Source organism: Protopterus annectens, chromosome 1.part1, assembly GCF_019279795.1.
Source record: "Protopterus annectens isolate FY-2018-M chromosome 1.part1, PAN1.0, whole genome shotgun sequence".
Classification (NCBI taxonomy): domain Eukaryota; kingdom Metazoa; phylum Chordata; order Ceratodontiformes; family Protopteridae; genus Protopterus; species Protopterus annectens.
This window is the reverse complement of record NC_056726.1, coordinates 1,110,067,556-1,110,095,134: the sequence shown is the minus strand read 5'-3', so window position 1 is coordinate 1,110,095,134 and position 27,579 is coordinate 1,110,067,556. Positions and strand designations below refer to the sequence as shown.

The window sequence follows — 27,579 nt, the reverse complement described above, 5'->3', positions numbered from 1 at the left end:
AGCATCCTAATAAATAGATCTCTATCTGAATCTCTAGTTCCTACCATGTGGAAATTATCATGTCACCACTAGCCACAGAGGAAGAAACTCAACCAAAACATCCAACTTTTGCCCCATATCCATCTTACCACCTATATATCTAAAATCCTCAAAAGGTGTATCCACCAGCAATTAATGACCTATCTCTTACAGAATAATCTACTTACTCAAACTCAACATGGCTTCCAACCAGGGCATAATAAATTCACAGCATTAATATCTGTTACAGATACCGTGAACAGAGCGATGGAGGAAGGAAAGTTTGTTTGCTGAGTATTCCTCCACCTCTCTAAAGATTTTGACATGGTCTCTCACCTCCTACTACTAGACATACTATCCAAAGTAATCTGCTCCCATAAGACAGTTCAGTGGTTTCAAAGCTACCTACAAGATCGGAAGCAAGCTGTAAAGTAGCCTAACCAACGTTGCCCCTTTCTTTATAACCCAACAGGAGTCTCTCAAGACTTCATCCTAGGTCCCCTACTATTTAATATATTCACAAACAACTTACACACATCCTCTTCTTCTGAAACCCTCAGTCAATATGAAGATGATGCAACCATTATCTGTATCTCACCCCCCCATCAGAACTTTTCTCTAAGGCTCAAACATCCTTCACTGCCATTGAATTCTGGCTCACAATTGCTTAACATTTTCTTAATCTAAAATAAACTAAACTTTTATCCCCAAAACACCACCCTTGGCTCTGACCAGTTTAATAGTCACTCAGCTGATAACACAATCATTGAAAGAGTACAGGAAACAAAACTACTAGGTGTCATTATCTATAATAAACTTACCTTTGACCCCCATAGCCCACAAAAAATAAAGTAAACTCATCAGAAATTAGGACTCCTTATAGAAATAGGCAAGTTCTTACCACTACAATCAAGACTACCCCGGCTAAAACATCTCTGCTCCTCTCTCTGTTCTACTGTGCTCCTGTACTGACCAACCTTCAAAACTCCTCCAAGTCCAAACTGGAACAATGCTGTAATAAGATCACAGAGTTCACCACACACACCATATTCCACATCCACTATTGTAAAACACCAAGTGAACTCAACTGGATGGAACGCCCCAACCAACTTGTATATATCCAGCTATCTGTCATGCACAACCTAATTTATAAATCCACAGCCTGTCCCACTCTAGACAAGCTAGTTAAACCCTACATACCTAATAGATCACAAAATTCAGAGAATAAAAACCTGCTAGCAGCCTCCAAACCCTCAAGACAACTAGGCTTCTGCCTATACGTCTACTCCATCTCAAAATTATGGAATTCCCTCCTCCTAGCTATCAGATCAATCCTGGGCCTGTCCTTCTTCAAAGTTACTTTAAAACAACTCCTGAATAACACATGACTCTGCACATGTACTATTTCAGGCTAACCCTCCTTTCATTTCTTCTCTTTTTGTCTCCCTAAACTCTCTATTTAACTAAAAAGTCCTATCACTTCGTATCTGTCACCCCCATCTCTCTCAACTCCCTCTATGCCTGCACTTTTACCTTAACTACAGCACCTGACCTCCCCCTTTTTCTTTTCTTCTCTTTCTGTCTCCTTAAGCTACCATTTTAGCTACAAAGTCCTATCACTTACTGTCTTTCTGTCATACAGTTCTCACTCAACTCCTACTATATCTGCACTTTTAAAACTCAGATGCTATTGCTCTCATTTCCAAACCAACTAAACTCTTTCTGGTATGAACTAAAGTGGGCCTCACTGCACTCATAATGAACATGACATTTACTTATATATGTGACAGGCCTAGACTCATCTCATCCAAACTGTGTTGCTAACATGAACCTTAATTTCTGAATCTCCAACTCCCACAAATTTTACTATAATCTGAGTGCCATTTCTACATGTTCCAGTTTACATGTTCCTGATTACCGCTCATGTCCTCTGTGAAGTAAATGAAAACACTGTCATCTGTGTTAGCATGTCTGGCAGGAGATTGTGCATATTCTCAGATTAACTTGCACTATATGCCAGCATGCCAAATTGTGAAAATGTAAGTAATTTTTAAAAGGTTGAGTATTTTCCTGTTTGAACAGAATGTTTAAATAATCTGTCATTGCATTGATATAGTTCTAACTGTGTATGTTTGAGGGGAACATTCTAAGGTACAAGTTGTGGTGAATCAACCAAGCAGTGAGTGAGTGATGTTATTGGAATGTTCCTGGTTGCTAGGAGATTGTTTAAACAGCTGATTGACAGAAAAATAATTTCTTTCAAACATCTGACTGTTAAATTTTGAAATTAAACAGCTCAGAGCAGTTTGTCAGGTACTGAGTAGACACCAAGAAGAAGAGAACTCACCAAGAAAATTGTAAGCTTGCTTTGGCCTTGCTATTATATCTTAGAGTAGATCAAGGACAAGGACAGTATTTCTTTAGTTAGATCAGAAAAGTTTAATTATTAGAGTTAGAGTTTTTTATTGAATAATGGACTACTATCCTGCAGTTTGACTTACATTTCTGGTGATTGAATTCTAATGTTTATTGAGAGTTACTGATTTTCAATCTTATAATCATTTTTACTTATTATTAAATGTTTTTCATTACTTTGCATTGTGGCTGGAGAGAAATGTCTTTCCTTAGAGATTAGAGAGTGTTTCTACCTGTTTGATACTCCCCAGGTCACCCTGAATGACTGACTTTTCTGGTCATAGCTATCACTTATTTTGATAATTAATTTTCATAATTGGGCACCCCTTTAGAAGGGCGTGAAGACCCTCTGATTGGTGGCATCATTACTGTATTATTTTGGGAAAGAGGCACAACTGGAAATCTGTGTCAGGCTTTCCCAGAAATGCTTGAATGTGTGAGATTTAAATTTCCTTTGAGTGTGAGTATATCAGAGATCCTAAATTGGGACACTTTGCTCTGAAGTGTGGAATAAGAAAATACAGTTGGGTGGATAGAGGTATATAGTCCAGTCCCAGAAAACAGATCGTGTTCCTTTTGTGCTCTTAGGGGAAAATTGTGAAACATTTCTTCTGTTTAAGTGACAGTCTCATATTGGAGTCAGTAGTGAGGATTGAAGTTCCTTAATTAGTGTCCCAAGACAGTAAGGGACATCATTTAATTGTTGGCATTCTGGTGGGATATAGCCAGATGTCACATCCTCCGCAAAAACTATTGTACTAAAAACTATTATGTAACTCACGTGTATGTTTTTAAGGTATTATATAGCTGTACATTGTAAAGATGTTTTTGACTGTGTTGTATATAAAGATGATTTTGACCATGTTGTATGTTGCACATTTACATTAACTCTATGCTGTAAAAATGTAAATCTGTTTATAGAGTTTTTGATATGTCTGTATGTGGAACTTTTTCCCCCGGCCTCCACTGAAAATGGGTTCTGGAACCCAGTCAGACTATCCTGGTAAACATATGTCAAATAAATAAATAAAAATAAATACATTACTTAAGTGTTGAACTTCTTGGTAGTATCGGCTATGACTCATTCCTGCTGCAAAGCTTATTGACCTCCACTCTCCAGTCTAAAGTAACCCTCAATCTTTGCAATTTGTGATATCATGAAACAACTTTATGACCTTTTTGTTGTGTGTGAAACCATTAACTCCACCCTTCTTTGCAAATACATGCTCTATTCATCTGAATATTAGCACAGTTAAACATGAACTCTGTGGGATTAAATGCTATGCTGTATTACTAAGAAGATCAACTATGTCTCACGTATGTATTTAAGATAAAGCAGAAAAAAAATTATATTCTGTTTAATTTTTTTACTACTCATCAGTATACTTTGTGTTCATTGATACTATTGTATAATGCATTTTGCTAGAACTTTCTCCCCAAATATCTGTCGTAAAGTGGCTAGTCCCACATAGATTAATTTAGTATTCAAGTGTAGTAAGTGATAAATACATATTATTACCCAAATAAAGTACTCTTCAGATTTACAATTTAGCAGATGTCAATGCAAGTAACATGGCTTCAAAGGTCAGCTTGACAGAACTTACTTAAATAAAATGCTACCCGAGTAAAAAGTGTTAATTATTTTATGAGTATCAAATCATCATCATCACATGTCTCAAAACTGATAGAGAGCAAAGAATTAAACTGACTATATTAGTGAGACTTGAGATGCAATGCCCTACAGATGTAGTATAGTGGAGATCAGCATACTAGTAACGTTAAAGAACATCTATAACCATGATTTATGAAATCGTACACAATGATAGCCTGATTTTCTTGTGTAGATTTAAGCCACAGTATAAACCAGATTAATGAACTGCTGATAAAATATAAGATAAATCTAATCCTTCACAATTTACAAAAATAATTATTTCCAAGCTAATGGGATACACAAAGCTTATGCTTTATATGTTTAGGAACTACATGTAGTTAACATGCGTAGATAAGAAAAAAATGCAAAGTTTTCCAAATAATTTATTTGTTCCAACTTATGCTGAAAGGCTAAAGATACACTGACAGCCTGTCCCTTCAGCAGTCTTCAAATGTATTCCACTTAAGAACTGCACATAATCTGTAGTACCAAACAATTCTGATGAACAGATTCTAACAGCGTCTTATCAGTATGTATTTTCTTGTCTATAAGGCAGGATCATTTCATATTCTGATTTCAGTCTTTGAGAAATTAGCAAGCTACCATAAATAAATTGCACAGTTTCTGTAGACAAAATCAACAGGGCAGTATTAATGTGGCTTTGTCTCTTACTCAGAACATCCTTAGTTAAACATTAACGCTACATTTCCAAAGTATAGATATTTTGAATATACAGATTACAATAAAAATATAAAATACTTACAATATAAAAGAAGTAAAATGGTTTGACGTGACATGCCTCTAAAGAATATAGACAGGAAGGAACTGCTGACTCACTCATTTACTTTGTTCAGATGCTCAGGAAGGATTTAGAAGTTCACAAACAAGATATGTTTATATGTATATATGCACAGACACACACACACACACACACACACACATCTGTATCTATCCATATATCTATATAGATATACAGTGGTATTTTGTTTTACAGGACATCTTTAGTTAACATAAAATTTTCTTTTAGAAGACAGACGTTAACTGCCTTCATGTACATAACTCAGAGATAAAGATCTATGCTAACATATAAACATTAGATTTTTATCAAATTCATCTTATGTTTCTGGTGTATTTCTGTGCATCTTTGTTAGTAATATTCATTGAAACAATTTCTTTATTTTCTTATAACTTACATTATACACTTTTTTGGATTTTGCCATTGTTGAAAGTTGAATTTCCATTTGCCACATTCCGCTTCAATAAAGGGACACACTAAAACGGATCTTTGATGACTTTTATTGAATTCATAAACAACATAACTTATTGCATCATAATTTTATTATTTATTGCATTGTTTCAAATTGTTTGTTAACCACAAGAAAACATAATAAGGTTCATAAGGTTCATAAGCAAGTACTAGGCTAACTGCCTTTGCAGGTCATTTTAAGCCTAGCCAATTACCCTTCAAAACTGAGAATTAAACCTTGTACCTTGTGTCTGTGAGGTAAATACCTTAACCATTATGCAAACTCCCGACCTACTAACCACATTAAAAGGCAATATGAAAACATTGTAAATTGCAAATACAATGGAATGTAAATGAAATACAAACAAAAGATATATGAATAAAACGGCTCTTCAGTAAAATACGTAACAATGCTTCACTACACATACACTCATACGTACGTCTGTTCTAAACACTGAAGGAAAGGCTAGTGGTTTCAGTTTGCAAAGGCAAATGTTTTGTGCTTATTTTATCTACACAAAATACATTTACACATCTGCAGTAAAAAAAAAAAAAACAACATAAAGACACAAACAAAAGCAGTTTCATTTGTCTTCATTATGCACTAACAGAATGCCAATGATCTGTATGCTGTTACAGTAAAGCAATATTTTACAAAGTGTCATTTAATACTGCAGAATGCACTGCAACAAGACATTGGGGGTCGAAGAAATTGCATCTTCAAGTTATAAAGATAACTGTAACTTGCCTCACACACATTTGCGAAGATAAAAAAACACAAAATCACCTACATAATTCCTAATAATGATTTCTTGTTAAGGGCATACCATTTTACTTAGGATAGAAGGAAACAACATTTTGCCAAAAATACAATAGTGTAATTATTTTTAATAAGATTTGTAAATTTGCAGCCAAAATCTTATGACTGGTGAAGGAATAATTGCAAAAATCTACCTGAGATTGAAAGGAAACTATTATCTTAACAAAAACAAGAGGCCCTCCTGCCTCAGTTGGAAATGCTCCACTTGTCCATATTATTTTCAGTGAGCAACAATAACACATTTCAAACCATACACAGTCATCAAACAATACAATCAAGAGGAAAAAAAGTTCAACCTCCATATTATAATGTTCTCACAGTTTAGCGATTTGAACTTGATGGCATACAGATAGAAACATACAGAGTCAACAAAACAACAAGCTCTTTAAAGTTGATTCATATATGGCTTGACACTGAAACTATTTTACAGTTTGATGCAACAATAGTCTCCTCACAGAGGAGAATTTTATTTTGCAGTCTTTTTATAGCACAAGGGTAAACAATGCTACAAAACAGGTCACATGCAGACTGCTCTGTTCTACTTAGCAAAGATGGTAAACATAGTACTAAACTTTCCTTTTCTTAGCTGCAAGAGTTCAAAATTAAAACAAAGTGCTTCAGCTAGCTGAGGTAATAAACTGATATGAACATTTTTAAAATAAAAAGCTCATGTCTCAGTGCAAATCTATAAGTAGTATTGACTGCAAAACAGGTGGCACTTACAATTTAGGATTAAAAAAGTGCCACTTTCCTTATATGATTGCAGGATACCTCATGTCCCTTTCATTGGAAATATATTCAGAATGAAGCCTCGTATCACCTAGGATAAAAAAGTGGTACATTAACAATGCTGTTTTTTATACTGATTTTTCTTTTAGAATTGCTTCTTCTTTGCAAATGATCAGAAGTGGATGAGCTTCTGTGTTAAAAGCCTAGTGATCAAATGGAATATGATCATCTTCAGAAAACATCAAATATAGACTTCTGAGTGTTTCTGCCAGGAAAACCTCTGCTGCCCACCATCATGACCTGGGCGGCTAGCATAAACATCTTTAATACCAGAATATCCCCCATCTAGTCTGAAGTACTGTTCTAGTGCCTGTACAGATTCCCAGACCCACTTTTTATATTTTGTATCATGAGTGTATCTCCAGATAGGGTCTATATTATATCATCGAACGCTTAAAAAAGCGAACGCTGATTGATTGATCGACCTAACTTAAGCGAAAGCTTACAATCCCGAACTGTCAGATCCGCGATTTTTTTCCCAAGGAAAAATCGCTGATCCAAAACACATACACACAACACAAGCACACCAAACAAACAGAAATCCACACACATACACCTAAAATCTGATACCTAACCCTACACTAAACTATGCACACACCACTAACTACCCACTTACCTTAACCCAAACCCTAACCCTAAGGTCTGTCACTATCGCACACTCACCTCACCTGCTCCCTAACCCTAACTCCCTTAAATCCGCCCTAACCCTCATGTCCTCTCAATTGCACACACACCTAACCCGAGCCCTAACCCTAACTCACCTAAATCACCCTTAACACTCACATCCATACAATCGCACACTTACCTGAATCCGACCGGTAACTTTCCACCATGACACTGAAAATACCGAAGCAACAGAAACGGACAACCGAATTCTTTCCCTAAGAAAAAATGAGAGTTTCTGCTGCTTCAATATTTTGCAGTTTCACGAAAATACGTTCGATCAATCAGCGTTCACTTTTTTAAGCATTGGAGGATATAATATAGACCCTCCAGATATACGTATATGTTTCAATGACTTCTGTCCGCAAGATGTAATGCTTCTCATTTTGTCTTGTTGCAACTGCTTCAACACCTCCATCAAAGCGAAAGGCTTCTGTCCTAGTTTTATAGCTGTCCGATCATAGGGTTCATGACACATGCGTGCAATCTCAGCAGCTAGTTCCATGTGGTGACCAGTTTTATCACTGTCAGCACCATCTGCACCCAGTGCATACATTCCACCAGCAAAACATGTCAAGTGACCAATTTTGTGGTCAAGAAGTCCACCCTTCCACTCTGCAATTAATGTTAAGCCTCCATTAGACTTCCTGATCAAATGGCTTTCAATAGCCTGCATAGCATCATAATACATTCTCTTGGCTTCCTCATCTGTCTTGTCTGACATCAGCCATGCCTTAAGCAAGTATTCATAGAAGCTGTCTCCAAGTCCTCCTACAGACACATGATGCTGTCCCCACTGGCCACTGTTTGTATACAAGCCCTGCAGTTTGTCCAAATGATTAAGAACTTTTCAGACATTCATCATCTTTTCAGCAAACTCTGGCTTTCCAGATAGATGGCTCAGATGTATAAATTGCAAGTGTAATGTTCCAAGTTCAGCTAGAATACTACTCCCACCAGAAGCCCAAGGCCAGTTCCATCCAACTCCACTCTTTAAGTTCAAGAGAGCCCATAGTATTCCTGCAGGTGTATTGAATGCAGGCAAAAGTTTCTGGCCAAGCTTTATAGCTTTCTTCCTAAGAACCTCTTCAACAGGAAGGTAATAGGCAGACAGGAGACTTCCGACAAAATGCATATTCACTTCAAACACTGACACCTCCGCATTCACACTGAAATCTAAATTCTTTGCTATCCATTCAGTGACTTCTTTAAATTCATCATGCATTTCCATAATGTAAATTGTGTCAAGAGCATCCACTATTGTTGCTCCCTGAATATTACCAAATAGATTACTGGCCTTTAACCATTCATCAGGGCACCATACCTCCGCTCACCCTGTCTGAATAAGCAGCGTCCTCACCTCCGCTCACTTATTCTTAAACATCAAGCAGCATCCAACCGCTCGCTTTCACCCCAAAATCCTTACATCCATCTAAGCACCACAGGAGAGGCAGCATCCAACCACTCACTTTCACCCCAAAACCCTTACATCCATCTAAACACCACAGAGGAAGTAGCATCCAACCGCTCACTTTCAACCCAAAATCCTTACATCCATCTAAACACCACAGGGCAAGCAGCATCCAGCCACTCACTTTCACCCCCAAATTTCCTTACACCAAACCAAACACCAGAGTGGGGACAGAAGAAGGCAAGCCTGCCTCACTTTTCTACCCATCAGCCTGATCCAGGCTGTTCCGCCTCACCTAATATCAGATTTTCACCAGATCCTCCAAAAATGAACCCAAATTCAAATTAACTCATTGCATCTGAGTGACACCTCCAGGTGCATCTGCAGTTAACTCCTACTGATGCCTCTCAGCGTCAAATGTTGCTTGTTCATATTTGCATCAGTAATTCCAAAACTATGCTATGTACAAGGTTTGAAAATATTTAATCTTAAAGCTTACACAATGGAAAACTCAACTGCATTAATATTTGACCTCTGTCTAGTAAAATTAAATAAATATTAACTATTGTTTTTGTGATATTAATTTATATAGATATAATTTTCACTTTTTTCTAAATATCTCAGCAACCAAGTAATATAGACAGAACTCCTGAGCTTCATATGAAAGCTATCACCTAGATGAATAAAATGCTTCTGACAGTATGTGTGTAACTTGAGTGGTTGCTGAGATATTGCAAGTTGTTTACAAAATATTACACATGTAATAATTAATGTGGTTACTGTGACTTAGATTCATAGGTTCACAGGATGATACCAGGCTATTGATCTGGAAGCCCTTATAAACCTAGCCAAGTATTTTGCCCACATTCCCTCAAAGTCAGCACCGATTTCCTTGTCCATCAGGAACACAGGTGGGATGCCAGGGGTATATTTTCTGTTTCCCATCCAGTCATCCAGGTTCCTCTTAAAGAGGGCTATAGAGGTACTCTGCTTACCATGGATAGGGAGTCTATTCTACAGACAGGGGAGTTTTTGAGACACAAATTTATCCCCAAAAAAAAAACTAACAGTTGTAAGCAGGGGGCAAGCCCCCCTGCACCCCACACACCCCGCTCTTTAAATATACCAACTCCAAGACTGCACTACAGTGCAGTAAAGGCAAATCTTCCCTTTCCACACTGAATGGAGATCTCCGTTCACAAGTTCAAACTTTTACAAGTTTGAACATATAAGTGCAACCATATAGCCTTCGAACTTTTAAAAGTTCAACAACATAATAGGGAACCGGGTTGGAAATGGCCTTGTATGCCAGACACAGGCCACCTCTGAGCAGTCTGTATGAGACTGAGTAGAGGGACAGGGCTTTTAGCCTATCTGTATAGGATAGGATTTTGACACCCTGGATTTTCCTGGTCTGGAACCTCTGTGGTCTCTCCACCTGCTGCATGTGCTTGGCAAGGTACATGCTGAAGGGGGCATTGTACTCGATAATGGGTCTGATAAGGGAGGAGTACAAAGATGTTATAGCCTCCTTGTTCCTGGATGTGATACCCTTATTTATGAGGTGTGCCATGTAGAAAGCCTTCCGTATAACGGAAGCAATGTGGTGGTCAGAAGTCAGGTTGCTATCAACCTGGGTGCCCAAGTCCCTCACAACTGATTGCATGCTTAGTACATTGTTATTAATGTGATAATTAGTGAGGATGACATTTTCCTCAAAGGGGATTATTATGCATTTCTTGGCATTCAGTTTGAGGCCATCCTTCTGGCACCAGTCATTAGTTTGGGTGAGGCCCTCTTGGAGAATGTCCACATCACTATGGGAATTTAAGACAGTGCCCAGCTTGCAGTCATCTGCAAACCTGGTCAGCCACAGAACACTGGTTTTGGCTATTACCTCAGAAAAGTATATCCCTAACAGTAGAGGCCCCAAGACCTTGGGGTACACCACAAGCTATGGGTCTACTACTAGAGGTGGCTTCCACTATTTTGACTGCGTGGGTTCTATCAGTGAGCCATATAGCTACCCATCTGGTAACATATGGGCTGTTGCCTAGCTGGGAGAGTTAATCTATTATGCCCAAGTGGGGAACAGTGTCAAAGGCTTTGGCTAGGTCAAGGTAGGCAGTATGCACCATCTTCCCCTCGTCCATGGATACAACTTATAAAAGTTGGTTTACAACCTAGAACCTAAAGAATACTACCACTATAAAAATAGTTTGTGCTGAAGAGTTTGCCATTTATACTTTTTTCATAACCCTTATGGTTTCAGAAATATAAACATTTGTTTGAAATGTGAGGACATAATTTGATTCTGTCAAAAGGCTTAAGCTCCACCCACTGGAAGTTACAGTGCAGACTTCCTGACATCTGTTGGAGTGAATGAGTTAAACAAATCTAATCCAAACTCATTCAGGTCACCCCATCCTCTCTGAACCACATGGTATCCCTTTCAGCAAACTATTTGTGCTCTATCATCTGTATGCCCACTGCCCCCAACTGCCTAGCCAACCAAAATTTAACAAATTGCCGTGCCCGCTCTACTGCCATAAAACTATTAGCATGCCTCCAAAAGAGATTGGGTATTATCTCGGACTACACAATACACATACTTGGATACAACTTCTTTAAAGCAATGATATCACCCCTTATCTGGTACATCAGTTTCTGCTTTGGAATTCTGGAAATGTACCACCAAGACTTGAGGAAGCCCAACCTGAGATTGTATAGCTGTAAACTCCTGCATAAGCTGATTCCACCTGACACCTCTAATGCCATGCCATCTGATTCTCCACCCAAATGAAAGCAAACTCAAATTTGAACCATTAGTCCTAACTGCAGCACTCCTCGCTCTCCAATAAACATATGAGTGACCTAAGATGACAATCTTATTACCATAAAAAAAAATTAATGACCAATCTCAATATTCACTATCTAATATAAGACAAAAAGGCATTCAAAGACCAGCGCCCCACCCTCTTAATGACCCCAAAGGAATGACCTTGTTTTGCTTAATCTGAGGCTGTTCCCATCTGAAAGGAATGGGTAGAACACCCCTCACCCACAAAACACATAGAGTGGAGTGCCCTTCTCATTACATTTATCAACTGACCACCCATTATCATCTTACCCCTTTGTTTGGAAAACCAGATCATGTGAACTCCCCCTATGAGACGCTATGAATTTCCTAGTCCAAATCACTGGACACATCTAATCTCACCTGTCTTTCCCCAAAATTATTTGCTTGCTCCTCCCAACATGATCTGTCTTAGATTTCCATAACCAAATGTGAACTGCCTCAGGCCCCAAAATGCATCCATAAGCTCAATGTCACCCATAAAACATAATCAACTGATTTCCTACTCTCCAAAACTAGGCCCCGTAATAAAACCTTTAAAAATTGTCTTGTCACCAGCCAGTGCTTATCCCTATTCAAACCATCCACTCTACCCCACCCTTTCAACATACACCCAACTATCCAGGATTAGTGAAACCATGCAACCTTGCCATATGAGCAAATAAATTGATTGCAGTCAAGTCCACCTTAACTGACTGCACTGCCCTACCCTGTACACAACCCCGAGCTAAATATCATAACAACAATTCTTCCAACCAGACTCCCTCCGCCGCAGGCAGCTGTAAAATAAATCTATCAGAATCACACAATGCCCTACTGTATGCCCTCCTGGTAGACGCTGCCCATGAGTGTTCCAGCAACCTCCTGGTCACTGCATCCCAGTCCTCCACACATCATCTAGCACTGCCTCTGCTCTTCCGCTGCTGTCAGAGCTAACTGCCAAAACCTGGAAAACAGAAGGCAAGACAAACCATCAGCAGTCTCATTCCTAGCACCTACCACATGCATACCTGTAAAAGAAAAGTTAATCAGCAAACTCCGTAAAACTAACTTACAAAAAACTAACAGTAACCATTCACACTTAGCCGTTATTACCTGTAAAACCTGAACCACTGCACTATTGTCCGAATTAAATATAACCCACCTTCCCCTCAACTGCTCCTGGCAAATCATGGGTGCACCCCAAAGTGGCATTAACTCTAAGAAAACAACATCCTTCTTCCAACTATCCTTCCACTCAGCCAGCCATGAAACTGCAAACCACCCCCCCAAAAAAATGGCCCCATACCAATACCCCCTGCTGTATCTGTAAATAACTGCACTCACTCCACCTGCCAAAAGGCAACTCCATTAACCTCTTCTAAAAATGACAACCAAAGAGTTAAATTATCCTGTGTCAACTTACTGAGTCTTAATCAATGGTGCTTGCTTTTTTCCTCTTTCAGCCGAAAGGCCACAGACCTACAAAAAGTACAACCTGGGTGAACAGCCTGACATGCAAAATTTAGAAGCTCTAAAAGCTCCATGACATCCTTAACCCTCACTTTATACCTACCCTTCACCCGGGCTATCTTTTGTTTCAAGCAGGTTATCTTCTCCTTTGGTAAACAAAACAATCAATACTCCACATCCACCAATTAACCTAGAAAATCTAATGCTTTTGCTGGCCTTCCAAATTCCTACTAGCCAACGGAACTCCCAGATCTTCTCACATCCCCTCAAACTTCAGCATGTCTATCATATGTCCCACAGAGCCCTCGCCTACTAACAGGAAGTCATACAGGTAATGAACCACCCTTTGCATGTCCACCTGCTGCTGCTGCAGCATTACACTGTATTTGGCAGTAGCAGCAGCATGTCCACCTACTGCTGCCAAGTACAGTGTAATGGTCTGCTAAACTTCTTAAAAGTAGCACAGGCTACAGAGCATCCCATTGGCATAGCCTTGTCAATATATAACTTGTTTCTAACCACCATGCCCAATAATGGCCATTCCTCCTGTCATACCTGCAGAAGTTAGAATGCAGGCTCAGTACCACTTTCACCAACCACAGATCTTTAAACCCCCTAGTAACACACACTGGATTATCCAGTGATGTGTAACTCACCTTCACCTCATCTACTGAAATAAAATCAATGGAGTTCCCCAAAGGGTAGGACAGAAATCATCCAAAATTCTCTCACCGTCTTCTTAGGCATCAATCCCAATGGCAAAACTGATAACCCAAGTGATAATCAGGTGAAACTGTAGCTTGGCTAACCATATTACATTCTCGACGGCCACACTGCACCACTGGCTCTACCCATGCACACCTCAAGCAAGTGTGCAAGAATCTATATGCCATCTGTGAACATCTCCCTATGTTAAATGCCCAACACATGCCCACCCTTCTCCCCCTACCTTACCCACCCTGCTACTTGCACTGAAGCTAGCCATCATAGTGACCACCCATATGTCTGGGTGCCTCACCTGCCAATGCAGGGACTGATCAGCCGCCTTTCTCTTGCAAAATCTCTGATCATACCAGAACCAAGCATTACCAGCACACAGACATTGCGCCTCCTGTATTGTCAAGAAATAACCCAACCCACCTTTTCCTTTCAAACCGTACCTGCCAACCTGATTCAGACCTTACTCAAAAAGCTAACACCTACTAAACTAGTTGATGACCACCTACCAGCTGAATATCTTCAAAAAGCAGATCATGCCATAGCACTTACCATTTCTATTCTGACCAACAGATCCATCTCAGAAGGATCCATCCCAGCAATATGGACAATATCACATGTTATACCTCTCCATAAAGGTGGAAGTTCCACAGAATTATCGAACTTTAGACCTATAGCCATTCTTTCACCACTAGCTAAAATCATGGAAAGATGCATACACAAACAAATCATGCACTTTCTTATTCAAAACAGAAAGCTCACCGACTCTCAGCATGGCTTTAGGCCATTCCACATAACACCACGGCTCTTCTATCTTCCTCTAATGTCATCAATCTTCATCATAACAACAACAATCTTAAGTACTCTTCCTAGATATCTCAAAAGCTTTCAATATGGTCAGCCATCAGCTACTGCTCAATACTCTACAAGCCATCGGTTTAGACCAACATGCAATACAATGGTTTCACTCCTACCTAAACGGTAGACACCAGGCAGTCTTATGGCAGAGCAAGCTGTAATCCCAACTTCCTCTAACACTAGGTGTCCTTCAAGGGTCTATACTAGGTCCCCTTCCTTTCTCTATCTTTATCAATGATCTGCACACCACCATCCCAGGAGACACCTGCATCCAATATGCAGATGAATCAAAGTTAATATGCTCCGTCTCCTCTCCTACACAACTTCTAACCCTCACCCAGACCATTTTCAGCATGGTAGAAACATGGCTAGCTAATCACTGCCTGCTTCTAAATCCTAACAAAACCAAGCTACTACTTTTATCCCCGAACTATAAAATTTCTCCTCCTTCCTTCAACATCAAATCTAGCAATGACACCATTATCTTCCCTGATGACCATACAACGCTTCTAGGTGTAATAAAAGACAACCTTAAATTTGATAAACATGTCAATCATGCTATTAAGTCAGTCAACAAAAAACATGGCTCCCTGTATAGAGCCAAACCTTTCCTCACCCCCCCCCCCACCTAGGGTAGCTATTGCAAGATCACACCTCCTCTCTACCCTTATGTATGCCTTCCCTGTACTCACCAACCTATCCAAAACTGATCTCAACAAATTATCAGGATGTTGCAATCATATAGCCAGATTCGCTACTAGCATAGCTTTTAGGACCCACCATTACCAGAACCTCAAAACACTGGGATGGCTAGAGTATCTTACCCTTCTACATTTCAACCAGCTTATAGTAGCGCATAAAATACTCCATCAACCTGATAACACCCCTGCCCTCAAAAATATTCTCACTCCTCATAGTGCCCCCAGGCCATTATGCTCAGCTGATAAACTAATGATACTGACCCAAAAATCCAACAACTCTGCAGGCGATGCTATATTTGCCAACTCAACTGGTAAAATCTGGAATCTACTCCCTACAACCATTACCAAGGAAACCTCACTACCCTATATAAAAGAGAACTCAAAAACACCTCACATCTCACTGGCTGTGCTCTTGTTCTAAACCTGACTAACAACTTCACTAATACATGTCTTGCTACTCAACCTGCTGTTTAGCTGAGTATCTATGCCTCATAGCATTTGAATGTCTAAGCATTGTGAATTATGAGATCTGATTGTATTCTATGTTCACATTTTCTGATACGTCTTTGCCAATCAGATGTAAGTCTGCACATTGTGTATATAGATATCTGCCTGTATTCTTTGTCTATATTTTCTAAACATGTCTGCCAGAGTTTATCACTCAGTGATGTATGTACTGTCTCTTTTTTGGTATGCAGAGCTTTTCTCCCCAGGCCTCCACTGAAAATGGACATATATCCAGTCGTACTATCCCGGTCCACAAGTGTAAAATAAAAATAAATAAATAAATAAATATGCCATGACCGGAAGGGCCAACGTACTGTCCTTCTACAAACAAACTACCATATAGTACACAAAGTCCAACACCCAGTTCTCCCATGTTCCTAGTCACATTTTTCCCACCTGTCTTCACCCCAGGACAGCTAAGAATGCCAGGAAATCTTTGCCATTCATAGTTTCTGCTACCAGCAAACGCTGGACACCATCTGTGTCAATTAAATCAAAATGATTGACATACTCCCACTTTCAGATCTTTTCTTTGAATGAGGAAGGTAAATGAGGGGTCAAGAATACTGCCGCCCTCCCTTGCCCCAGTGCCTGTGTAGCCAACCATTTGCCCAGCTGAAAGCCAGCCACGCTGCTTCGCAAGGGACGGCTTGCACCTGTCACCCCTGGGCTTCCGGATATTGGCAAAGGCTCTTGCCACCCCCATAGTGCCTTTTTTAGGCAAGGCTCAAATTCTAACCCTACCACCCTAGAACACCAAAAAGGAAAAAAACTAAGGGTAATGCTGCTCAATGCCAGAAGTCTCAGTCTCAAGATGCACGCACTCGAGGCCCTTCTCAATATGGAGAACATCGATGTCTGTGCTGTGACAGAAACCTGGTTCAAGGCTCCTGAGAGCACCCCAGCACTAACAGGTTTCACCTCATATCATGCGTTCCGGCCCCAAAATCCGGACAACACCAAGAAAGGAGGGGGGTTGTCCATATTCATAAAGGACACCCACACCTCAAGGTTGGTGGCAACGCACGATGCATCGGAGACCATCCAGGTGCAATTAACCATAGGCAAGACTGCTCTGCAATTTGTAGCATGTTACAGGCCACCCTCTCAAACTCAGGAACCTCACATGGCCTTCCTGAAAACATTGGAGCGGATAAATGTATCTCCAAACACCATCATACTAGGTGACTTCAACTACCCTAATATAGACTGGGAACACTACTCAAGCCCGAACACTCTAACCCAAAGATTCCTGGAGTTCATAAACTCAAATGCCATGGAACAACTAGTCACCATCCCCACAAGAGGTGAAAACATACTTGATCTCATCATCACGAACATGGGATCAAAATGTTCAACACCGGAAGTATACCCCTCACTGGTGAGATCAGATCATAAACTAATCTCGCTGGAGGTCCTCATCCCGCCCCCACCTGAAACAAAAAAGACCACAGTGAAAATCTTCTCAAAAGCCGATTTCACACTTCTAAAAACTAGTGTGGTCTCCTTTAAGGCCCCTGAGCCAGTGGTAAACATTACTCAAACCGCTGAATCACTTACAAATGCCTTCTATCAGCACCTACAGGACTGCATGGATCAGGCAATCCCAAACAAAACTAAGACTCTCTGTACCAAAGGCAAGCGTCGTCTGGTGGACCCCAGCCATAAACAAGCTCTACAACAAAAGGAGGAAGCTACTACAAGATAGAGCAAAATCCTTGAAAGGTAAGACACCTTTGATCATTATAAGTAAAAAACTAAGAGCTCTCATAAAATCATCAAAGGCAAATTTTGAGAGAAAAATCGCCAAGGACTCTAAAGACAATCATAAGGCCTTCTTTAGCTATGTTAGAAACCTAGGAGGAAACTCCCAGATATGCTCAGAATTAGTTCAAATGATGTGAAAATTACTGAACCTACACACATTGCTAACATACTGGCTGACAGGTTCAGTGCAAACTCCCCCAAAAGGAGAGATATCTATTCCAGAGGATTGTAGCCCCCAAACATCTCCAACGCCCAGGTGAGAACTGCCCTCACTAAGGCAAAACACAGCATCCATGGGACCGGATGGTGTCCCCGGCTGTGTGCTTCATGAACTCAATGAGGAATTAAACCCACAGTTAGGACAGCTGTTTAATCTTAGCCTCACCTCAGGATACGTACCCAAGGAGTGGCGCACGGCGACTGTGGTCCACTTCATAAGGGCGGTGCCTCCACAGACCCTGGAAATTACCGCCCCATTAGCTTGACAAGCCTTATCTGCAAAGCCATGGAGAGGATCATAATGGAACTCATAAATAAAGACATAGGGAACTTGCAGACTTTGGATCCAACCCAGTTTGGCTTTGTCAAAGGCAGATCCTGCCTCTTAAACTTGGTTGACTTTTTCGAGACAGTCACCAAGGCCATTGATGAGGGAAAGGCAGTCCATACAGCCTACCTCGACCTGGCAAAGGCCTTCGACACAATACCCCACTCAGGTATCATCGAAAAACTCATCAGCTTGAATGTAAACCCATACATCACAAGATGGGTTGCAAACTGGCTAAGCGACAGAACCCACAGGGTCAGAGTTGCTGGAGCCATGTCAGACTCAAAGCCTGTCACAAGTGGTGTCCCACAGGGCTCAGTCCTGGGTCCACTCTTGTTCGGCATCTACTTTTCTGAAGTACAAGCAAACACAGGAGGGTTATGGCTGACAAAGTTTGCAGATGACTGCAAACTGGGCGCCATAGTCGAAAACACATCTGACACAGATATCCTCCAGAAGGGCCTCACAGAAATGGATTACTGGTGCCAGAGCGATGGCCTGAAGTTAAACGCCAAAAAATGCATAGTCATACCCTTCGGGAAAAACAAGGTTACCCCTAGCTACCATATAGGTGACAATCCACTGAGCACAGAAAAAGTCATCAGGGATCTGGGGACCCAAGTTGACAGTAGTCTTTCGTTTGACACTCATGTTGCTAAAGTAGTTAGGAAAACCTTCTATATCGCCCACCTGATCATGAAGGGATTCACATCTAGATCAAGGGAGGTCATCGTCCCCCTGTACTCATCACTCATTAGACCTATGATTGAGTACAATGCCCGTTCGAATGTATCTGACCAGACACCTGATGCAGCTTGAAAGGCCCCAAAAGTTCCTCACCAAAAGGATAAAGGGTCTCAAAAATATGTCTTATGCTGCCCGACTGAAAGAACTCCAGCTTTATTCAGTCTCATACTGCTTGCTCAGAGGTGACCTGTGCCTGACATATAAGGCCATGTCAAACCCAGATTTGATGAATATGCTTCACCTCAAAAAATCTAGATCCCTCAGAACCACAAGGGCGGAGACTTAAACCTTGACACGGTTATAAATAGAACGTGCTGGAGGGACAGATTCATCACCCAGAGACTCCCTATGCTGTGGAACAAAATCCCGGTACATGTGAGGCAGAGCACCTCGCTGGCCTTGTTCAAGAGGAATCTTGACCAATGGATGGGAGATCGCAGATATACCCCAGGGATTACTTCAGTGTCACTGCTTGACAGAGGCACAGAAAAATGATAGGCATAGTTTTTATTCAAACTAAAGGGGTGGCGAAAGCCACATAACTATGGGCTAGGCTTATAAATGCCCTTGGGCAGATAGCCTAGTATGAACCTATGAACCTATGAACCTATGAAAATCCAACCCCTCTTCCTGCAAGTGGGAATCCATCCCCCCCCCCCCCCCATGGATGATGCCAAACTACGTCTACACAAGTCTGGGCTAACCAACCCAGAAACCTGCTCTCTGAAACAGTGCCCCTTGCCACTTAGACACTGCAGGCACCCAAACCACCTGTGAGATCCCTGCCTCCTGACATGACCTTTCACTGCCTTTACCCAGGCTGAGTCCCTTTCACCCCACATCTGGCTACTGAAGCTTTCACCAACATATTACCTGCAGGAACAACATGCGCTGTGCCCACAGCTGAATCCTCTTTTGCAATCACCTCCCTTAACTGCGACTGATGTGTTCATAGGTTCACAGGTTCATAAGTAGGTACCAGGCTATTGGCCCTAGGTTCTATACAAGCCTAGCCAAAAAGGTATCCTGGCTTTCGCCACCCAAGAAAATTATTTTCCTGTGCCCCTGTCAAGCAGAACCACAGAAGTGATCCCAGGGGTGAATTTCCTATTACCCATCCAATCATCAAGATTTTTCTTGAATAGTGTTAATGAGGAGATCTGTTTGACAAAGATAGGTAGTCTGTTCCAGAGTAAGGGAAGTCTCTGGGACAGGAATCTATCCCTCCAGCATGTTCTGTTTATTGTGGTGACAAGGTTTAGGTCCCTAGAGCGTGTAGCTTGGAGGGATTGGGATTTCTTTAAGTGGAGCATGTCCAACAGCTCTGGGTTTGACATAGCTTTGTATGTTAGGCAGAGATCGCCTCCGAGTAGGCAATATGCAACGGAGTAAAGCTGGAGTTTTTTGAGACAGTCTGCGTAAGGCATCTGTTTGAGACCAGTAATCCTCTTTGTGAGGCATTTTTGCGGCCGTTCCAGTTGTTGTAGATGTCTTGTGAGGTACATACCAAAAGGGGTGTTGTACTCTATAATGGGTCTAATGAGTGATGAGTAGAGGGGAACAATGACCTCTTTTTTTCTGGATGAGAAACCTTTTGAGATGAGGTGTGCCATGTAGAAGGATTTCCTAACCACTGTGGCAATGTGATTATCAAAGGAGAAACTACTGTCCACCTGCGTCGCAAGGTCTCTTATCACACTTTCGGTGTTAAGTAGTCTACTGCCTATGTGGTAGTTCATGGGTACAGAGTTTTTACCAAAGGGGATGACAATGCACTTTTTGGCATTGAGCTTGAGACCATGTCTTTGACACCAGGCATCTGTCTTAGTGAGGCCCTTTTGTAGGATCTCCACATCATAAGGAGTTTCAATTATGGCTCCTAGTTTGCAGTCATCTGTGAATTTAGTTAGCCAAAGACCTTCTGTGTTAGCCTGTACTTCAGAGAAGTAGATACCAAACAGGAGAGGACCGAGGACTGAACCCTGTGGTACTCCACTTGTCACTGGTCTGAAGTCTGATTTGGAGTCTGCTACTTTCACAGTGTGAGTTCTGTCAGTAAGCCAGTTGGCAACCCACCTTGTGACATAGGGATTTATATCTAGTTTAGTGAGTTTATTTATAATTCCAGAGTGGGGGATGGTGTTGAATGCCTTGGCGAGATCTAGATTGGCTGTGTGAACCACCTTACCCTCATCTATGGCTTTGGTGACTACTTCAAAGAAATCTATCAGGTTTAGGAGACATGATATGCCTTTTACAATCCCAAACTGTGTGGGGTCCATAGTTTGGAGATCTTTAATGTCTTTGTTTATGAGTTCCATGATGATACGTTCAATGGCCTTGCAGATGAGGCTCATCAGGCTAATGGGGCGGTAGTTCCTGGGGTCTGTTGTGGCCTCCCCCTTTGTGGAGTGGGATAACTGTCACAGTGCACCATTCAATGGACACAAGCTATGATTGAACATGGTACTTAGGTGGGGTGCAAGTTCATTTGGCAGTTCATGTAGAAGGCAGCCTGGGATGTTGTCAGGTCCCATGGATGCTGTATTCTTGGCTTTGGAGAGTGAAGTTTTTACCTGTGCAGCCGTGATTACAGGAACTTTGTATTCTTCCGGTATAAAGATGGGCCCTTTAGGGGGTGAGAGGGGGGTAAATTTAGCAATGAACCTATCTGCCAAGATGTTGGCAATATCAGTTGGTTCTGTATATTTAGTGTCATTGTGCTGTAACTCAGAGCAGATCTGAGTGTTGCCATTGAGATTTTTGACATAGCTATAGAATGCTTTGTGGTTGTCTTTAGAATCAGTGGCAATTTTGTTTTCATAACTAGCTTTGGAGGATTTTATGAGGGATCTCAGCTTCTTACTGAGGCTGACCAGGGAGTGCCTCCAATCATGGGATTTTACTCTTTTTTGCAACAGTTTCTTTCTTCTGTTGTAGAGTTGTTTATGGCAGAAGACCACCAGATTGTCTTCCTTTATTTGGAGGCTAGCATCTTGGTTCTGTTAGGGATAGCACGATCCACGCACTCGTGTAAGTGCTTATAAAGTGCATTTGTGTAGGATTCAGCAGTCGTACCTCTATTGTCCATCAGCATGGTGTTCTCTTCCCTCTGGCCACCAGCTTGCTCTTCACTGGTTGCTTTCTCTTCTAACTGGCTCTGCCCTGTTCCACTGGCACTGGGATCTCACTGCTTGGCAACTCATGAAACAGTTCCTCCACCTGTGCCATAATTTTCACCCATCTCTGTCACCACGTCTGAACCTCTGCCAATCTGCTCTGGCAGCTCCAAAGCTGTCTCAGCTACTGACACAACCTACAATGAGAAAATGAAAGGAAAACTTAATCAGCCACAACATGAATAAAGTTATTCGATACAATGAACAATAGGATAACCAGTAGCCTAATTTAACAAATAACGCATAGCATTCTTCTTCACATGCACACTTTATTATGCTCTGTAACACTGTTGTCTTTCATAAATCTAAGACTTTCCCATTAATCCATGTGAGAATCAATGCTGCACCTTGTGTCTACCAAATTCCCCCTGCTACTTCAGTGATCGGGGACCACATGTTTGACAGCTGGCAGGACTTTCTGCTGGTCATCATGAAAAAAAATGGTATCCCAGCTGATTAGAAAGCTCATGCTTAAGGAGAATTAATCAGCATGTTCCTGGCAGTCATTTTTCAGGAATTTCCCCTTACATATGCAGTTCTGGCAAGTTTTTTATTTTTTTATTTTATTTATTTATTTATTTAATTTTAGTTTTTATAACGCTCAACTCTTAGATCAAGGAATTGGTCAAACCCTAAATAAGAGTGGGACAAAGGCCCATAATTAGGAGCACTTTTTAAATATTGTACTCTCAAACTCAGAAAATTAAAACTTTAAACTGAGCCTATCAGTCCACATAAGAATCAAACCCTACACCTTATGAAGGTAACTCAGCATCTTTAACCATTATACCTAACTCACTCAAGTGACAGAATAACAAGTGTTGTATTAGAATGAATTTCTGAAGGATAAGAATTCTAAAATTCAACCTGTATTTTATTATTTTCTAACTTCAGTCTTTAATTATTTTCCACTACTGTGCTGGAAAACCACCCATTTATGAAAATGGACAAGTTTATGAGGCAACCATATGGACACTCTGTGAAAATATGTACAGCTTAGAGGCATGCGAACAAGCCAAAATGCAACACTTATTTGTTGTTTTTTTCCTAACTAACCAAATGGTGGTTACATCACACTGAACATGTGCAATGACCAGCCGGTACCTGTGGGTGCCTCATAGCCAGCCACTCCATGCCACCCTGGTCCAGCAGGCATCCCCCAGCCACTACTCCACCAACAATACTTCTCAACCTCTTAGCGCCAATAGTTTGGACACAACACAAATAAAACAGAACACAAATAAAGGCAGCTTGACATCCAACCCTCCTAACAAAGGCCAAATCAGGAAACAACAAACATAGCTCAAGAAAGTCGGTAAAAGAACAGGCTCTGCACCATCCCAAATTCTCCAAAGGCCAGTTGCCATGTTCTCACCTCTGCCAGCAATACCCAGTAACCAACTTGCTAGAACCACAATTTAAAACCTGAGCAATGTAAGAGGCAACATCAAGAAATCCCAGGAAGCATGCTGCCACCACCAGCAGCAAACACACTGAAGTCCCTGCCCCCCAACAACACCAAAACCCCATAACATCTCCGCCATAACCAAACCCGACTTTGCTCACATGCACACCTGCAAACAAGGTTTGAAACTTTGTGACCATACTAGAACAGATACACACTCCTTAATTTTCTATTCTTTTACAAAGGACCAGTTATAATGCATTTCTTGTATCTAAGTATCTAAAGGGACAGAGGAATGGCGCCAACACAAACCACAGCAATCACTCTCTCTCCAGGAAAGCCCACAATCCCAAAAATCAACCAGAAAATGAAAATCCCTCCTTTAAGGCAACATCTCCCAAAACATTATATATATCTATATATATATATATATATATATATATATATATATATATATATATAGATATATAGATATATATATATATATATATATATATATATATATATATATATATATATATATATATATATATATATATATATATATATATATATATATATAAACAGACAATGAAAATCCCCAGTTGAAGCAGCATCCCTATAAAAATTATACGATATATATATATATATATATATATATATATATATATATATATATATATATATATATATATATATGTATATACACACACACACACACACACACACACACACACACACACACACACACACACACTCAGGTCCACTTCTTAATTTTGAAAGTTCAGAATCTAGAGAGCCATAATATAGAACCCAGAATCTCAAGCTTCTGAAATCTCAAAACGAAGAAATAAAAGAAAATAAAAACTGACAACTACTAAAACCATGTTATTGCAGGGGGGCAAGCCCCTCTCTGCACCCCCACACCCCATGCAACTTAAATATACTAAATCTGAGATTGCACTACAGTGAATAGAACAGTAATATTCCTGTTCTGCACTGTATAGTACTGTACATTACTGTTCTCTTGCATGTTGCCCTGTGTCAACATGCTGTTCTTCCAACATTCTTTTCTCTATAGGGTTGTCTTAACCCCCCCACCCATCTTGGATCACCCTAACATCCAAGAAGTATATCTCTGTGCTGGAAAAACTCACCGAAAATCTGAGAAAGGTTGTAGCTATTTCTAAGTACTTAACAATATTAAACAGCTCTGTTTCCTCCCGTTTCCACAACAAAAAAATATCATTCATGAAATGCCTGTATAGGCATAACTTGTCCCTCCATTTGTTGTGGGATCCCATCACATACCTGTTCTGTACCAGGTTAGCATATGTATTTGCACAGGGGGTGCCTATCACTACCCCCGTGTCTGCCGGTAGAAACTTCCTATGCAGAAGAATGCATTGTTTTCTAAAACTATACCTAGAAGATTCACAATCAACTCTATTCTGCCCTTCTCTATCACATTCCCTTCCTTACAGTATCTGAGACTGCATCTATGCCATAGTCATTACTTATTATGGTGAAAAGAATTTTCACATTTAGTGTCACCATATTATAATGCCCTTCCTCACCTACTCATATACTCTCTCCCAACTGATGTCAGAAAATATCCTGTATCGCTTAATACCTCTTTCAAAGATTTCAGGCAAGGTCTCAACATACGCTCTAACCAAATGGAAATGTTTTCAGTAATCCAACCCTCCCTGAGATAATAGATCTCGGGGGGGGGGGGGGTGTACAAATTTTTGTGCACCTTTGGTAAGGCTTGAAATGCAGGAGTTATGGGATGCTCTATCCACACAAATTCGAAGAGCTCCTTATCTAACAAACCTATAGCTTCCATACGATTCAGTCGATCTCTAACCTGTTATATAAAATTATTAACACTCACAGGGGAAATATGAATGAAGGTGGAGGTGTCTGAAAGCAATTCTGCCAACTTGTCATGATAAAAACTCTTCCTCATCACCACCACTGCCCCCCCCCCCCCTCCATCTGCTGATTTAATTACTATCTGAGTATTTTGTTTAAATCCCTTAGGGCATGTCTTTGTGTAACAGTCAAGTTATGAAACTTCCTACCATCTCCATTTTGTAGATACAACACGATTTCTTGCTCACAAACCCTGATGAACATTTGCATGCTGTGATTGAACACTGGTAAAAAAGTACTAGGTTGTCGCAAAGAGTGGTGTTGCACCTGATTGTTACCCCCAAATAAATCTTTTAACATTACATTTCTACCAAACATCATAAAGTCTAAAATTATTTCACTAAAAATACTTTAATGACTCGGGACAAAAGTTAGCCCCTTGTTTAATACATATAGCTCATCACTAGATAAAACATGCTCAGATAAATTAAGCACAATACTTTCACCAATCACTGTGAGATCCTCCATATCTTGGTTTCTCTGTTCTCGTGTTGTGGACATTTCCAATCTCCTTTCTTCTTCACCGGCGCTGGGAAGGAGGCAAAAAAAAGTCCATTCTCCTCTCCAACAACCGGTTCCTTAGGCCGTGCTCCTGTGCATGTAATGGAATAATTAACTTGGTTCACAGTAGCCCCTGTATGCATGGGGCCCAAAGCAGCCAAATCACTGCAACAGTCTCTCCATTCCTCTTGTTATTCATCTTTTATTTCCACACTTTCCCTTCCATTCGCGTTAAAGTTGCAGTTTACTGGACTTTTCCCTGGCTCCATAGTGCTTTGCTTACTCTGCTTCTCCCCTGCTGCAGTCGAATAGCTCAGCGTCGGTGATTGGCATCCCCTCTCATTGGTCTGCTCCTTAATGGCATACAAAATATTACGCCTGGGTTCCGCAAATAAGTAGGCTTCCCCACAGTCTCTGTCAAGCCATTTGCTTGCATATCCACATTATTGGTGTTTTCCTTGGGCTAGATAAAAATCTTGCCTTTCATAAAATCATTATAGTCCCTCTGCAGTTTCTTTGTTTTAGTCTGCTGGAGTTTATGATCAATGGTGGAAAAAGTGCAGTAAGCATTTTCTAGCGCACTGACATATCTCTCCTCCTTAAACTCAGTCTCTAGTTGCTTCTGCAGAAATTCTACATCTTTGCTTAACTGTTGTTCTTCTGGAGCAAAAAACTCCAGTTTCACAATAATAAGTAATGACTATGGCATAGATGCAGTCTCTCGAATACTGGCAGAACTGAATTTGATGGAGAAGGGCAGAATACAGTTCATTGCAAATCATCTGGGTATAGTTTTAGAAAACAATGTATTCACCTGCATAGGAAGTTTCTACCAGCAGACACAAAGGGTAGTGATGGGCACCCCCCTGTGCGAATACATATGCTAACCTGGTACTGTCACACCAGGAGAACAAGTATGTGATGAGGTCCCACAACAAATGGAGGGACAAGTTACACCTATACAGGCATTTCATGGTTGTTGTGGAAAGGGGAGGAAACAGAACTGTTTTATTTTGTTAAGTACTTAAAAACAACTACAACCTTTCTCAGATTTTTGGTGAGTTTTTCCAGCACATTGATAGACTTCTTGGATGTCAGGGTGACTCAAGATGGGGGGGGGGGGTTAAGACAACCCTATACAGAAAAGAATGTTGGAAGAATAGCATATTGACACAGGACAGCATGCATCCTAGGTTCACTTTTGATAACATTGTTAGTGGACAGCTAGGGAGAGTATCTAGACTATGCACAGAGGAAAGTAATTTTGAAGAGGAAGTGAGATGCTTGGAAGGTAATTTCATAGAAAGAGGTTATAATAGGCAGAATGTCCAGTGGATTATACAGACCAATAAATATTTCAGGAAGGATAGAATGTTTCCATGGCTGAAACATGATGCAGGGAGGGTTCCTG

At 40.7% G+C, this 27,579-nt stretch overlaps 1 pseudogene; it reads right to left on the bottom strand.

Annotated features, from left to right (window-relative positions):
- Window positions 1-7,007: 7,007 nt before the first annotated feature.
- On the bottom strand, window positions 7,008-26,168 carry LOC122815525 (annotated as a pseudogene).
- Window positions 26,169-27,579: the final 1,411 nt, after the last annotated feature.